The sequence below is a fragment of the Emydura macquarii genome, unplaced genomic scaffold, assembly GCF_026122565.2.
Source record: "Emydura macquarii macquarii isolate MOO-44397 ecotype Brisbane River unplaced genomic scaffold, CSIRO-AGI_Emac_v2 contig_3511, whole genome shotgun sequence".
NCBI lineage: Eukaryota > Metazoa > Chordata > Testudines > Chelidae > Emydura > Emydura macquarii.
In genome coordinates this window covers 993,313-1,010,091 of record NW_027133648.1, presented here as the reverse complement: position 1 = coordinate 1,010,091, position 16,779 = coordinate 993,313, and the positions used below count along the sequence as shown (strand labels likewise).

The 16,779-nt window shown below is 45.9% G+C and overlaps 1 protein-coding gene across 1 annotated transcript in view; it reads right to left on the bottom strand.

Annotated features, from left to right (window-relative positions):
- Window positions 1–16,505, bottom strand: part of SMARCD3 (SWI/SNF related, matrix associated, actin dependent regulator of chromatin, subfamily d, member 3) — a 165,910-nt gene extending 149,405 nt beyond the window's left edge. The window contains exons 1-2 of the mRNA XM_067535713.1: window positions 16,388–16,505; window positions 13,236–13,434 (exon numbers count right to left, since the gene is read on the bottom strand). The gene's annotated coding sequence lies outside the window, so the exon portion shown is untranslated. The remainder of the gene's footprint in view (window positions 1–13,235; window positions 13,435–16,387) is intronic.
- Between the last annotated feature and the right edge of the window lie 274 nt (window positions 16,506–16,779).

Genomic DNA, 16,779 nt, shown 5'->3' with positions numbered 1-16,779 from the left:
ATAGACTAGATGTAACCTAATGGGGCTTTTCTAATCTCTACAGTCAAATGTCTATACCACAAGGCACCTTCCTTCTGACCCTAAAATGACTGATGTGCCTCAAAAGCTTCTCAGTCCCCAAAACAAGAAGCAGAGACCCACTCAAGGCCCATACTGATGTGTCGTAGGAGTCACTCAGCTGCTGGCATACCAGGACACAACCTGTCCTCAATGTATCAGGCCCAGGATCTTTCCTTGTGCCATGTGCACACATATTGTTGAATTCTAAGGTAACCTACCCACTCAGGAAAAAGACTAGAGCATCATCATGGACAGCTCAATGAAACCTTGGCTTAATGCGCAGCGGTGGACATGAAAGCAAACAAAATGTCAGGATGCACAAGGAATGGAATGAAGAATGATACTCAAAACTAATGCCATTATATAAACCAATGGCATGCCCTCACCTGGAACACTGTGTGCAGTCTGGTCACCCCATCTCTAAAAATATTCAACAAAGTTAGGGCATTCAGAGATGAGTTAAAAATAGGATTAGAAGTTGGAGATACTTCTGTAAGAGGAGAGAGTGAAAAAATCAGGATTGTTTACCTTCTAAAGAAGAAAAATAAGAGAAGGATAGAGGAATACAAGATAAGGAAAGGGATCAAGAACGAAAAATCAAGCATTTCTATTTACTCTCTCGTAACAAAGGAACAAGGGGATAGCCAATGAAATTAAAAAGGCAGCCTAGCCTACTCAGAAGTGATAAAAGGACTTTAACAAACAATACAGTCAACCACCTGCTCTCTGAACTCCCCAACCACCACAACCTCCTCCTCTAGTCAGTACAAAGTGCTGCTGTTAAAATCTCCTTCCTTATCCTTTGTTTGATTGCACCATGTCCTTTTTCAATCCCTCCACCAGCTCCCCTTCCTCCACATCAGAATAGAAAAACCATGCTCTGATCTCCCAGATCTACTCACTTCTCTCTAGGTCTAGTTTTGTTCACTGAGAGCTGCAAGTCTGGGAAACGTATTCCCCCTTTGCTTTTCTATTGCATTATCAAGCTCTCTCATTAGCTGGGATGTAGTGTGTGCACAGACACATTTCTCCCTTCAAACAGATAAAAGGACTCCACTGAACTACAAATTCCCTGCTTACCTCTCTTCCCCATTTTTCGGATTTGTTCAGCATACTCTTTTGGCAGAGTTAGTAGAAGAAGCCAGCTCTCTGAAGCCTTTCTGACTCTCACTGCCTTCATTACAGAAGTACAAGGCCCTGGGAGATGGAACCTCAGGTATGTCTACACAACAGTACTCCGGTGTGAGATTGCTGCATGTGTAGACACCCCCATGCCATCTGTAATCTAGCTAGCTCGGGTACCAAATGCAGTGAATCTGCAGCAGCATAGGCTAGCCACCGAGTACAAGGCCATCAGGAAAGCTGGGTATGAATCAGGCAGCTAGCCCATCCTGCCACAGCTTCACTGCTACTGGTAGCTAGCTCCGTCAAAGCTAGCTCGGGTACATCTACATAGGCAGCAGTTGCACTTTGATTTCAGTACAGACTCTCAGTGACTGAAGCAGGAGGAAATGGAGGGCAACACAAATATTTCTTACAGATAAAGCCAGGGACAGCACCACAATTCCCAGTTCCCTGTCACCTGCAGGGTCTGAGCACCTGAGGGTATATCTACACTGCAATTAAACATCCATGGTTAGCCTGTGTCAGCTGATTCAGGCTCTGGGGCTGTTTAACTGCAGTGTAAATGTTTGGGCTCAGAGGGAGGGTCCCAGACCGAGCCCAAACGTCTGTGCCACAATTAAATAGCCCCATAGCCTGAGCCAGCTAACACAAGCCAGCCGCAGGTGTTTAATTGCAGCATAGACATATCCAGAGTGTACAGAGAGTCTCTGAGTCTAGACTCAGGCAAGTCAAACAAAGAGCTTGGGTTGTCAGCTTCCACACAGCGGCTTCCTGTCGGAGTGCTTCACAATGTATTTCCATGGAAACAGACTCATGCCTTTCCCGTTGCCAAGGAGATGCAGTCATTGCTTTCTGAGACTGGGGAACATTGTCCTGAGAACATTTCAGGGTATTGAGGACCTTAGAGTGCCTAAATCCTGGAAGGGATTTATACTGACAGATCAACGCCCCCTAACTACACAGGCAGGAGACCCACATCCCCATTCCTGTTCTTCAGCTCCAATTTTGGGCACTTTAGAAAACGTGCCAGATTATTTTCTACTGCTATTTTTGGTATCTAAATTTAAAGAGAGAATCTCAATTTAAAAAACATCTGTCTGAAAATCTTTCCTGCGACTGTCCTGGTAATGCCTTCCATTCTCTCTCCCACTAACTGAAATTGCAGAAAAACTAATTCACTCTTCTCCATGTGTTTCTCTTGGCTTTAGCCTCCACTTTGTATAGCACTGGTTGGTTGGCCAGGTACCCCCTGCCCACTCCCAGTCACCCGAGAGTAAGTCACTCTCTTGTGCAATAATAGAGGGGAAAATATTTTTAAATAGGATTGTAAAGCCACAAAAAATGGTAGGGGGGTGCACATATTTCCCAATAAACAAGTCGTCTTCCTTCATGCTGCTTCTCCTGTCACAGCTCATCTGTGAACCAAGGAGACCTCTGGGGATGGGAAGAGAGCAGGCACATTGGTGTCTGAGGATCAGTGGCCAGGGCCCAAGCATAATTTTTTCAGGCCCTGTACAAACTTGTAACACGGGCCCCCTCCCACACACACATACCACAATCCCTCATCCCATACGTACAATCTCATGAGCCATGAAAAAAGTTTGAATTCTGAAATTACTGTTACATGTGCTACGTTTCTGAAAAATTCCCCCCTTTGCTATTTTTGTTTAACATAACACCCAGCCTAAGAGTCATACAAGTTTGCTGACTATTTTGTAACTTTTTGGTCATTATAAAGGTATTATATCCTGTCAATGTCTTGATTTTTTTATTTTAATGGGCCAATGTGACTGCAAACATTTTATAATTAGGCCAATTAACTTTAAAGCTTTATTTTTCTGGCCTTTTTCATTGCAAAATCATGAATTAACCCTCCAAAACTATATTCTCAAGGGTTACAAGAAAGTTACCATTGTGTGGGTCACCTATCAGATTATTATCTCCTTGGAATGCTAAACCTCAACAAAGCAAGAAATAAGGCAACATCCAACAATCTTTCCAATTTCTTTCCATCTTGTAGCTCTTGTTAATATTTGTTTCTGAATCTCACTGTCCACTCCATGTCCACCTGACAGCCACTGCTGTAATTGCTTCCACTGGCAGTAGCAAGTTTTATGTTCTATGCTCTTTTCATGTTCAGGATGCTTAGTATATAGTTTACACCATTTTTTCACAATTGGTGAATACCCTTCATTTTTTGCCAGCATACTGCGTTGTTTAAGCCTCCCTTCAAGAAACAGCCTACATAGAAAACAATACAGTGCTTGGTTGGTAGCTCTCCAAACAAGCCAGTCTCTTAGTATCTTTTCTCTCTTGTTGGAAGTCTTACATTTGAGAAAAAATTCAGGAAAATTATGCCCATCAGCCTCTTTTGGCATTGACTTTGCTGGCTTCCGCATTTCTTCAGAGGTCAGGACACCAGACAGAACAATTTTTTGACGGATAGAATCTGTTATGTTTTCAGGCCACAAGCCTGGATCTTTGAAAAAAACCAAGAATCATAGTGTAGCACTACTCTCTCCTGCTTCTTGTAAACCTTCTGAATGTGGTGGTGCTAATGGTGATACTACCTGACTATCTTCAAGCATTAGATTGGTGTCCTTTAGCTTCTTTTAGTTCCCTTTCTTTTACCTCCTTACGTTTCTGGCTGCCTGATTTGTATTTATAGCCACCACCAGACATGGCAGTATGGCGTGTGTGTGAGAGACTAAGGCCATGTCTATACTGATGGCGGCAAATTCGCCACCGCCAGATCGATCTTTCCAGATCAATTGAGCGGTCAGTGTAGACCCGTTCAATCAATCAGGAAGTCGACTGAGTAAAACCACCCCATCAAGTAGCGCAGTGCTGCGTCCAGCACAGTGTAGACAGCGCGCAGAAGGGAAGCACAGCAGTCAATGTGAGTTACGCAAGCTACTCTGCGTAGTTTGCGTAACTCCCATCGATTGCCATCAAATCGCCAGGTGAGTGTGGACCAGGACTGAGTGAATTAGACACTCACTCACCTCCCTCCTGCCTAGGCACAAGGAACTCCAGGACTGGTAGTTCTTGATCTTGATATGATAGACCATGTCACAGAGAGAAGCACAAATCTCTCTGTCTCTCAGTCTCAAACTACAAGTCCTAGTTTAACTGCACAAGCACACACACTCTATTCTAGAGAAGGGCCTGGGCTAGGCCAGTAGGCCCAGCAACTCACTGTTCAGAATGATGCTTGAGACTGCTCTAACACTGCTTCTGATTGGCTCCAGTAAATCTCACAGGATCTGGAGGATAGATACAGGGAAACAAGTTTCTACAAATATCCTCAGGCATGATCTACAATTTAGCCTCAAATTTGTTCCTCATGCTAATGGGGGTTGCAGCCTGGGCCGGGCCCCCAGGGCCTCCAGGCCCCAGTAAAGTGTACCCTATTTTCCCCCCTGTGGGAGCCCTGTCAGTGGCTGTGGTTAGTGAGCAATCTTAGTAGCTCACTAGATCACTTATTTCATGGCCTGTTTGGGGGACTGAGTAGGGATTACCAGCATATTTTGGTATCTGGCCAGTCCATGAACTCCCAGGTATGCTGCGTATCTGTAAATGAGGGTTTTCATAGATTTTAAAACCAGAAGGGACTGTTATGCATGATGTCAGATTAGATAATCATAACACAGGTGAAACGTCGTTCCCCAGTAGTTTCTGCATTGACCTCATAACATCTGTTTAAGATAGATCATTTAGAAAGACATCATACTTGGTATAAAGACTTCAAACCCACCATATCCTTAAGTAAACTGGACTATTAATTACCATTCCTGTTAAAAATGTGCACCTTATTTCTAATCTGAATTTGTCTAGCTTCAGCTTTCACCCATTGGAGCCCATTCTGCCCTTTTCTCCTGGATTAAAGGCCATCTACTATCAAAATCTTCCCATACAGCTACTTATAGAATGTGACCAATTCATCCCTCAACTGTCTCTTTGTGAAATTAAATAGATTGATCTTTTTTAATCTCCCACTATTAAGGCAGGTATTCTAGACCTTAAGTCATCCTTGTAGCTCTTTTCTGAACCCATTCCAATTTTTCAACATCCTTTTTGAAGTTTGGACACCAGAACTGGATGCACTATTCCGTAATGGTCTCACTAATACCGTATACAGAGGTATTATAACCCACCTACTCCTGTCTGGTATTCTTTTGCTTATACATCCAAGAATTGCATTTGCCCTTTTAGCGACAGCATGGCACTGGGAGCTCATGTTAGTTGGTTATCTACTATGACACCTGAGTTCTTTTCAGCATCGCTGCATTCGAGGATACAGTGCCCCATCCTGTGTGATGTTCATTCTTTGTTTCTAAATGTATAATGTTGTAGATTGCTGTTTATTAAAACTCATGGTGTTCAAATGATCCCATTTTACCAAGCAATCCAGATTGGTCTGCATAACTGACTTATCACCATTTATTTACCACTCCACCAATTTTTGTGTTGTCCTCTGCATATTTTATTGGCAGTGATTTTATATTTTCTTCCAGATCTTTATTGATTTCTTCCAGATGTTATATTTTCTTCTGATCCCAGTATGAAGAAAGAGGGCATCAGTCCAAAATAGGGAATGTTTCTTGTGTTCCCTATATCCACACCCAGTTTGAAATTCAGTCCAGAATGTGAATGGCAGTGCGTCAAGGTCAAGAGACAACCTGTGGGAAAAAGAAGGTAGATGGGAAATGTCATGCTTTTGCATCAGTAAAAGGGGACTGGATTTGACAACCCTTCCAGTCCCATGTTCCTATCAAAGGTGGTATTAGCGTGGATGTTGAAGATACTTACAACAGTAAGTCCTGGACCACCATGTCACACCGCATCCTTGTAATTTCCTCCTGAGGGTTGGTATTGAAGGTCTCACAGGGCTCTGGAGGTCGTAGGATTAGCAGGATAAACATCTGGGATTTTCGGTGATTTACAAAGGACTTCCTCAAGATGCATCCAGGCAAGACTGAAGTGATGCTGGTTCTAAAGGGGAAATGCTTCAAAGAACTGGCCAAAATGACTCCACCTTTAACTGAAGGCATACAGCCCCCAATCATCAAAATGGTGTGAAGCTTCATGGTCATATTTGATTTCATGGATTCCAAGGACAAAAGAGACCCATGTGGTCATCTAGTCTGACCTCCTGTATAACACAGGCCATAGAACTCCCCCAAAATAATTCCCAGAGCAGATCTTTTAGAAAGATATCCAATTTTTATTTAAAAATTGCTAATGATGTAGAATCCATCATGACCCTTGGTAAATTATTCCAATGGTTAATTAACCTCACTGTTAAAAAAAAATTACACCTTATCTCCAGTCTGAATTTGTGTAGTTTCAACTTCCAGCCACTGGATCTCATTATATTTTTCACATTACTTAGATTAAAGAGCCCATTATCAAATATTTGTTCCCTATACAGGTACTTACAGACTGTAATCAAGCCACTTCTTAACCTTCTCTTTGTTAGACTCAAGGAGCTCAGTCTATTTAGCTTATCATTGTAAGGCATGTTCTCTAATCCCTTAATCAGACTCATGGCTTTTCTCTGAACCCTCTCCAATTCATCAACATCATTCTTGATTTGTGGCCCCCTGAACTGGACACAGGATTCCAGCCGCAGTCACACCAATGCCAAATACACACAGGTAAAATAACCTCTCTACTCCAACTCAAGATATCCCTGTTTATACACCCAAGGATTGCACTGGCCACAGTGTTGCACTGGTAGCTCATGTTCAACTGATTATCCACCACTACCCTAAATCTTTTTCAAAGTCGCTGCTTCCCAGGATAAGAGTCTTCCATCCTGTAAGTATGACCTATATTTTTAAATCCTGGATGTATACATATACATTTAGCCATACTAAAACACATATTGTTTGCTTGCACCCAGCTTACCAAGGAATCCAGATTGCTCTGTATCAGTGACCTCTCCTCTTCATTATTTACCACTCCTCCAATTTGTGTGTCATCTGCAAACTTTATCAGTGATGATTGTATGTCTTTTTCCTGGTCCTTGATAAAAATGTTAAATAGCATTGAGTCAAGAACTGATCCCTGGGAACCCCACTAGAAACACATCCATTTGATGATGAATCTCCATTTACAATTACATTTTGAGACCTCTCACTTAGCCAGCTTTAAATCGATTTAATGTGTGCCATGTTAATTCTATATCAGCCTAGTTTTTTAATCAAAATGTCATGTAGTACCAAGTCAAACGCCTTACAGAAGTCTAAGTATATCACATCAACATTATCTTTATCAACTATCTAATCATAATTGTTTTCTGCTTTGTGAAACTGGCCTTTTTAAAGCACCACGTATATATATATATCACTGGTCTGGACTTTATTTTGCTTGCACATTATAAATGTGATTAAGTCATGATCACTTGTACCTAAATTATCGTTATTTTTTAGTTCTGTGATCAGTTCCTCTTTATCTATTAAGACGAAGCCTAGTACAGAACTCCCTCATGTTGAATGCAACACTTTTTGAATTAGGAAATTATAATTTATAATATTTAGAAATTGCAAGGATATTTTAGTACTGGCAGCATGACACCTCAAGCATATGTCACTCAAATTGAAGTCCCTCATGATCATTCAGCTTATTTTCTATACATTATAGATAGGATGGCTGGTTCCTTGTGCACCTGTTTCCTAGAGTGATTTGGTGCTCTGTAGTAAACACCAACTAATACTCCCATCACGTGCTTTATCTGTTAGGACATTGATCCATGGGCTTTCAAGATCATTTTCTTCTAAGTTATCAGTGACATGGAACCATATAATGCCATTTTTGACAAAGTGCCACTCCCTCTCCCCTTTTGCCCACTCAGTCATTCCTAAATAGGTTATAACCACTGATTTTAACATTCAACCATGAGAATCATCCCACACGGTTTCAGTAATACCCACTAGATCAAATTTTATGCTCATAAACAAGCAATTCCAAATCCTCGTTTGTTACCCAGGCTCCCAGCCTTGATGTATCGGCAACTCAAGAATTTCTTCTCTCCATGTCCTTTATTTCCTTGATTAATTTTGTTCTCACAATCTCAAGTTTGTACTGAGTGCTCATAGCTTCCCTCCCCTTTTGTTATTAGTTTAACGCTCTCCTGACAACTCTAGCCAGCCTATCCCCAAAAGGATTGGTCCCCCTTCTACAGACATGGAGGCCATCCAAACAATACAATCCCCTCCTCTCATAGGATGTGGACCAATGTTCCACAAAACCAAAACCTTCCATCCTACACCACTTCAGACCCTTGTAAAGTATACATAAAGTTTAGATAAATTAAGTCACTGTGTTACTGTACCAAACACCACATATGTTCTTATGTTCTTAACAAATAACACAAAGATAGTCTTCCAATCCAGACTGGATGCCATTCCGGAACATATGGTTTAGCAAAACAACAAGTTATGCTTTAGTCACACACAAGCTATTTGGTCAATACAGAGGTAACAGGGTGAAATGTTCTGACCTGTGCTATACAGGGCGTCAGACTAGGTGATCCAATGGTCCCTTCTGGCCTTACACTCTGTGTATCTATGAATAATCATTTATTGCAAGATTTCTTATGCCTTCCTCTTCAGCTGATGATGGCCACTGTCAGTACACGAAGTTGTCCCTAGGGTCTGATTTGGACCTGTCCCTATGTACTTCTAAAGGGAAAAACAAACAAAAAACCCTTAAACACTTCCAGCTCTTCATTTTCTACCATAAAAAACAGAAGAAGAGGGAGCAGCCTTTTTTATTTTTTAAATTATCTATGATCCCTTTTAAGAGTCATTCCTCATTGAACTACCTAACATTCCCAAATTCAACTCCACTTCTCCACCATGACATAACCTTGAAACTAAAGAATTTTACTCAATTTCCATACATCATGTATGCTGCCAGGGGAACACTGACCAATTGTTTTATTGTTTAAGAGAACCCAACATGTACAAAATATGTTTTTTAAAACTCTTGTAAAATTTCACCAAATCAAGTCCAATTTTCATCAGATCACCAAAGGCACACTGTAATCTAAGGACTGTATCCCAGCCAATTGCATGTTTATACCATTTTCCACTTGAGGTACTAGAGCTGTGCAAACAACAACAAAACACACACAAAAATGCATTTCTATAATTGCAAATTTGTATTTTCTTCTCCACTCTCTTAGTTCTTGAAAACAGTGGAACTAAAAATATTTCACTCCCACAGAATGTGCCAAATTTCCAAGCAAAGAGTAAAAGATTGACAAAGTTAAAAGCATGTGAAAATAATCCATTTATAAATAGACATACCTTTGCAACCTCAACTATAGGCTTAACTTTTTTTAAAAATGTGAGATTTATACACAAATGAATAAGAGAACATCTATCCATGGCCCTTGACACTTATCCCTGGCAAAGGTGGGGACAAATGTTGTAATAATAGGACGGACTGATAGAGTGAGACTAAATTATGAAAGGCTTTGAAGGTAAGGACAGGAAGTTTGTGTCTGATACATTGGAGGAGCCAATGGAAGGACTAAAAAGAAGGGTGACAGAGTGCCAGGCCAGGAGATGAACTTCGCAGCAGTATTCTAAATAGATTTGTAGGGAAGCAAGGTTGATAGTTGTCAAGGCCAGAGAGGAGGTCACAAGCCATGTCTACGATACCACTTATCCCAGAAAAAAAATTATATCACTCACGGTGTAAAAAAAACACCCAGAGTGATATACGTTTTGCTGGCATAAGTGGCAGTGTGCACAGCGTTATGTCGGCAGGAGAGCATCTCCCGCTGACATAGCTACCACCACTCGTGGAGCTGATTTTATTATGTTAATGGGAGAACTCTCTCCCGTCAGCATAGAACAGCAACAAAGGCAATTTTATAGTGGCACAACTGCATCAGTACAGCTGTGCAGCTGTAAGCTCGCTAGTGTAAACATGGCCACAGTACTTAAGTCATGAAATGACTTTCCTCTGCCACCACGCTGACCACATCACCCACTTTCTTCAATTCCTCCATTAGTTTTGTCACTGCACACTAACTGCCTCACACTTCTTATCCAGCAAACATCCTTGATCTCCCCCTTGAAACCCAAGGGACACTTATCCACTACATAAGGTGCCAATGCTGCCAGCAGACACTAAATCCCAGAACACCCACCACATTACTCATTGTGAGATGAGAACATCTAGTAGTCACTATATATGGCATGAATACATTCTGGAGAGCACAATACAAATACTTATTAGGATGAGCTACAAAGACATGTATGTCTATTTTAGTTATTTACATTTGTCTAAAAGTAATTAACTAAGCAGGATTATGGCACTTGTACACAAATTAAATATTTACAAAGATAGAGTTATCCATAATAAAAGACTTACAGATCCTCCCCATTTCAAAATATGAACCCTTCCAGAAAACTCTAGGAAAAGAGTTGAGTCTTACAGCCTGTCTTGAATGTTACAACTAAGGCCCTATTTCATTCGCGATAATGCGGAAATTGCAGATCTCACAATATTAGGCTTCCACCACAATTTTTAGTTTAATTAGCTTATTTTGCACAATCTGCAATTTTGTATACATTTTGAGTATGCAATTAGGACTGCACTAACATTCAATGCCTATAAAATGTAAGAGGCTAAAGGACTGTACTTGATTTCTACAGCAGTTGTGTTAAGACTTTTAGTCTTCTGAATTTTATATTGTACCAGTCACTTTTTAAAAAAAAATAATGTAATATAGTTGCAGCAAAATGTCTGATTTATCAAAAAAATTAGCAGGCATAACATAATACTTGAGTGTTTATATCGTTCCAGAAAATTTTTCTTAAACAAATAGATCTACTCAGGCTTTTCCAAATTACTGCTATTAATAAAGGTCCATTATTACTTTTCCACAATTTTCTGTCTTGTTTGCAATTCAACCACAAATATTTGAAGACCATCCCATGATTCAAGTAGGACCTTAGTTATTACAGTCCAAGCTTTGTTGGACAGGGGTTGGGATGCTAGCAAGTTCCAGGGTCAGAGGGCACCTTAAGAAAAATACCCTCCCCTCCAGTTTCCTTCGGTTTAAAGCATGGGGCTATTTACCTTGAGGTCTCCCCCTGAACACCACTGTAGTAACCTCGCACTGGGAGAGAGGCAGGGCCCAAACCTTTTAGAGCTTTGTAGGTCAAAACCAACACTTTAAATTCCACACCAAAACTCCTCTGACTCTCAAACACCAATGCAACATGCTCTCTGTATGAAACACAAGTTTAGCAGGCAAACTCATTCAGCAGTAACTTCAGTTTCCAGATGACTTTAAGGTGTAAGCCAATGTAGAGCACACTGCAGTGATCTAGTATAGAGGTGACAAAGACAGGGACAACTTTAATGAGGTCTCAGAATTGGAAAGCAAAGGTTGCATCCTCACCAAGCGTAGATGGGAAAAAGCAATTTGGCCACAGCTGCTCCTGGGACATCCAGTGGCTGCCTAAGACCTAACACGGTCCCAAACAGGCAAACAAGAGTGAGAAATGGCAGATGCACTCCCTTGACTAAGCAGTCTGATATAATCACTACCATTTTTTGAAGCTGCTTCCCCCAACCTTCCAGCATTACCTCATTCTTAACCAGGTTGAGCCTCTGCCAGCCAGCTTTCATCCATGCCCTAGTCTTAGCAAGATATTGAGCAAGAGTCCATCACAAGAAGTCTACAAGTAAAGACTTTAAGCCTTTCTAAAAGGCATGCTTCTTGGGCTGGATGCAGGAATTCACTATGGCATTCTCTGACCTGTCTCATGCAGTAGGTCAGACTAGATGATCATAATGGTCCCTTCTGGCTTTAAAAATCTATGAAGTAGTTTGGTTGCACCAATTGGACTGGACAAGATGATGACTGAAAACTTAATACCTCAAGATTTAATAACCAGAAGTGGAATTTAGACAAATTCAGACTAGAAATAAGGCACAAATTTTTACCAGTGAGGGTAATTAACCATTGAAACAACTTACCTGAGCCACAATAAATTCTCCATCACTTGGGATCTATAAAGCAAGACTGGGCGTCTCTCTCTTTACAGCATGCTCTAGCTCAGCCAGAAGTGATGAACTTGATGCAGGAATCACTGCATGAGATTTTCTGTCCATGTTGTGCAAAAGGCCAGACTGACTGATCATAATGGACTCTTCTGGTCTTGAAATCTATCAAATTGTTATCGTCACTAGGGGCTATGGTAACGTTGGCTGTGTTTTTCCACCACTCTCTTCTCACCAATAAACACTGAAGTGAACTTTGCAAGTCTAAACAGGAAAAAGGCCACTGATCCAACCATGGAAAAGAGAAAACCAGTTACAGAAACTAAAGAAGTGACAGGGCAGCATCTGGAAATGCTCCAGTGGAAGTGACAAGAGGCAGAGGAATTGATACTAATGACTAAAGAATTGAACTGGAGATCCCAGTATGTTGGTGTAAATGTAGAGTTGACCAATGGGTACCCCTAGAGGCTGGGGAGGGAGGAAGAGCAGGCAGCAGAGAAATTTACTGTGTGACGTTACATGAAATGAGAACTCGAAAAATGTTGATTCAGGCATGGTGCAAGGATGAGCATGATAGATATGCCAGTCAGTGACAGCCTGGCAAGCGCCAATCACCCTTAGTGAATGAAGGAGGAGTTACTGTGAATGAACGTCTTAAGCTTCTTTTCTTCCCTTCCCCCTCACAAAAGCACTCCTTTGCTCTGTCACCTACTGCCTCTCCCGCCCCAAGCCATTCTCTCTGCCTTGCCTATGTCAGTTCCCCCTCTGCCAGCCATGATGGGAATCAACAACTCCATTCCAGCTATCTACCCCCGTATACTTGGATCTTAACAAATCAGAGCCCCAGCCAAAGTCTCCAGGACAGAAGGGGCAGCTCAATCTAGGACTCACTCCAGGCAATAGTCCTGATACGCCCAAGATCCCCAACCCCAGACACTCTCCCTACCTCCCATGCAAACCATAGACATCCTCCATCCCGCCAGGAACAATCCACTTTTTAAAGGCTTTAAACCTACCTGTACCAGACTAGGTGAATGATGAAGGCCTTGAGTCACATGTGGTTGGACCAATGGGAAATAAGGAGCTTATCCAACTGTGCAGTGGGAGGCGGTTAGTTGGTTATTATGTCATGATGAATTAGCAGGGAAGGTTCTGATCCAACTGAAGCAGGAACTGCTCTCACTCAGCAAACCCAGGACACACTTGAATCCAGCCCTGCAAGTACAAGGTAGGCAGTGAGTGGGAGGGTGAGATGAACACAACACATCAGTGTGAACTTGCTGGGTCAGCACTGACCCAAAGCGTTCCTTTGCAAGCTGTGAGAAGAAAAAGACAGAAAGGGTATTGGCCCCAGAGGTTTAAGAAAGAGTGGAGAGTGTTAGCCTGGAACCGAAGTATCAGTAATCTTCCTGATGCTGGACACATCTGGACTCTGGCTATTTGGGGAAAGTGAGTTAGTTCCACAGCTGTAACAGTTTCAGCTTGCCTGTGTATTAAAATAGGCTACAAAGACTGACAGCAAATGATGATATTTTAGCAGACATTGTTACCTCAGCTGTTCCAGGACAGGGAAGGTGCAGAACTAGCTCTGCTAAGGCAGGTGAGGAAATGTAAATACAGATGTATAGGGACAGAGGTTAAGATCCAAAGATCCTGGGGTGGGTAGGTAGGCTGGAATGGAGCTGTTGATCCAGCTGCTTCCAGGGCAAATGGGCAGCATGAATGGGTGCAGATTCATCTCTGCCGAGGCAAGTCCCGAATAGATCCTGCTATTCCTGGGGAAGGCAGAAGCAGATCCAGCTCTGTCTGTGGAAAAGAGGGTGTCAATACAGCTGCTCCTAGGGAAGAGTGTGAAGATCCAGCTATGCCTGTGGAAATGGGTGGTGCATCACTCTAACTTTTGAAGCCAGGTAGTAAGGGGAAGCTGTATTACAGCAAGTGAAGAGAGGAAAATACAGCTGTGCCCACAGGAATATACAGCGAGGGTAGTTTAATACCCAGCTGTGCCAAGGCCAGCAGGGAGCTGCAGATCCAGATGTTCCAAGAGTAGATGGGCCGGGAGGGGAGGATGCTAATGGAGCAGTGCTAAGTCAGATGAGCAGAGCAGTGGTATTCAGCCTGCTCTGTCATGGCAAAGGGCAGACGAGCAGGGTAGGATCCAGATCCAGCAATGCCAAAACAAGGCAAGGGCAAACAGGCAGAAATGAAGATGGGCAGGACCAAGGAAGGTGGACAGGTGGAAAATGAACCATGCAAGACCAAGGTATGTACCACGCCATGTGCAGTACCATTCTGGAATAAGTGAGTAGCAGTTTCAGGTCAGAGGTACAAGGTGCCAAAGCTGCTACTGGGCAGAGCCAGAGCCAAGCAGGGGAAAGTGGACAGGGGATATGGGACAGTGTGGACAGTTGGGCTTGTTAACAGTGGCCAGCAGGAGGGCAGGAAATAATGAGGAGGAGCTAGGCAGTGCCACATAGTGGACAGTGGCATGAGCTAAGGCAGGACTATGCAAGGCCAGGTGAACAGTGCCAAGGTAGAAGGCTGCGTCCAGGGCTTGTAAGGTGGAGGCACTTGGTGACAAACTGGAGACTGAAGGACAGTGCCAGGCAAGGAGGGGTGCCAGGGCAGAAAGAACAGGAAGCTGTGCTGAGAGTACGTTTCCGAAGGCAGGAGGAAGTGCAAGGCTGAAGGCACCTCCCAGGGTAGGGGGCAGTGCCAGGCTGGGAGCAATGCTAAGGATCTCTTACAGGGCAGCGAGGCAGTGCTAGGGATCTCCCACAGCACAGGTCCAGGGCTGGACTGAGGGTAGTGCTAAGGGATCTCTCCCAGGAGAGGGCAGCAGTGCCCAGCTGAAGGCCATGCTCAGGGGAGGGTCTGTCTCCTCAGGCCAGAGAGCAGTGCTGGTCTGAGGGCAATGCGGAGGGAGGGGAGAAGGATCTCTCTCTCTCTCAGGATGGGTGGGAGCAGTGGTAATGCCAGGCTGGGCAGAGGCAAAGCCAGCCCCCAGGGTGTCATGGGGCAGGGAGCAGTGCCATGGAGGAGCGGACAGAGCTCAGAAGCAGCAGCATTGCTCTAGCCATGGGGCTCTCCCGGAGGTACTGCTGGGTTGCTGGATCTCTCCTAAAGCAAGAGGAGCAGGGACTGGGACTGGTCTCTCTCGGCAAAGGGGGCAGTTCAGTGGGGGGAGGGGTCACTCTCTCCCAGCAGGGGCAGCTGGTATGGCCAGGAGGAGCCAGGGCCCGGCTGTAGGGAGCAGCTGATCTCACCTGAGGAAAGCAGGACCCAGTGCCCAGGGCGGAGCGGCTGGGTCTCCCCCGGCAGGGCACTGCCTGAGGCGGAGCTGTGGGGCGGGGGAGGGGACAGTGCCTGGGGCGGGGGAGGCTGAGTCTCCCCCCGGCAGGAAAGTGGGCAGTGCATGGGGCGGAGTGGGGCGCCAGGGGAGGAGGCAGTGCCCGGGAAGGGTGGGTCTCCCCCGGTGGGGGGCAGGGATTGGGGGGAGCAGTCCCTGGGGCCAGGGGGTTGCTTCTCCCCCGCATGGGCCAGGGAAGGGGGCAGTGCCGGGGTGGGGGCCGGGGAGGGGGCAGTGCCCAGGTTTGGGGGGTCGGGGGAGGGGGCAGTGGCTGCCCGGGGTATGGGGGGGCCGGGGAGGGGGCAGTGGCTGCCCGGGGTATGGGGGGGCCGGGGGAGGGGGCAGTGGCTGCCCGGGGTATGGGGGGGCCGGGGGAGGGGGCAGTGGCTGCCCGGGGTATGGGGGGGCCGGGGGAGGGGGCAATGGCTGCCCGGGGTATGGGGGGGGAGGGGGCAGTGCCCAGGGTTGGGGGGCCGGGGAGGGGGCAGTGGCTGCCCAGGGGGGGGGCCGGGGAGGGGCAGTGGCTGCCCAGGTTTGGGGGCCGGGGAGGGGGCAGTGGCTGCCCAGGTTTGGGGGCCGGGGAGGGGGCAGTGTCCGGGGGCCGGGGAGGGGGCAGTGGCTGCCCAGGGGGGGGCCGGGGAGGGGGCAGTGTCCGGGCAGGGCTGCCCGGGGTATGGGGGGGCCGGGGAGGGGGCAGTGCCCAGGTTTGGGGGGCCGGGGAGGGGGCAGTGCCCGGGGCCCGGTAGGTCTCCCGCGGCGAGGCCGAGCCAGGCGGGGTCTCTCCGGGAGGGGGCAGCGGGACCCCGGGGCGGCGCTCACCAGCCCGGCACGTCCATGCTCCTCCGCGCCGAATCCCGACGCTCCCGCTCCCTCAGCCGGGGCCGCGGCTCCCACTCCGGGGTGCGGGGCGCCTGCGCGGCGCTGCGGAGAGCGGGCGGGCGGGCGGCGCCGGCAGGGAGCGTCTGCAAAGTGCGGCCGTGAGGGACCAGGGCAAAGACCCGGCCCTGCCGGGCAGCGAGCGCGGGAAAGGGAAAACTCCCGCCCTGGGCGGGCACGGCGAGTACCGCTCCCCCTCCCTCCCTCCGGTACCCCCTGTGTCCCCCCCGCCGGGGACCGGGCAGCGACACCCTCCCCCGGTATCCCTTGTGTCCCCTCCCGCCAGGGACTGGTATGGACACCCCTCCCCCCGGTACCCCTTGTGTCCCCCCCGC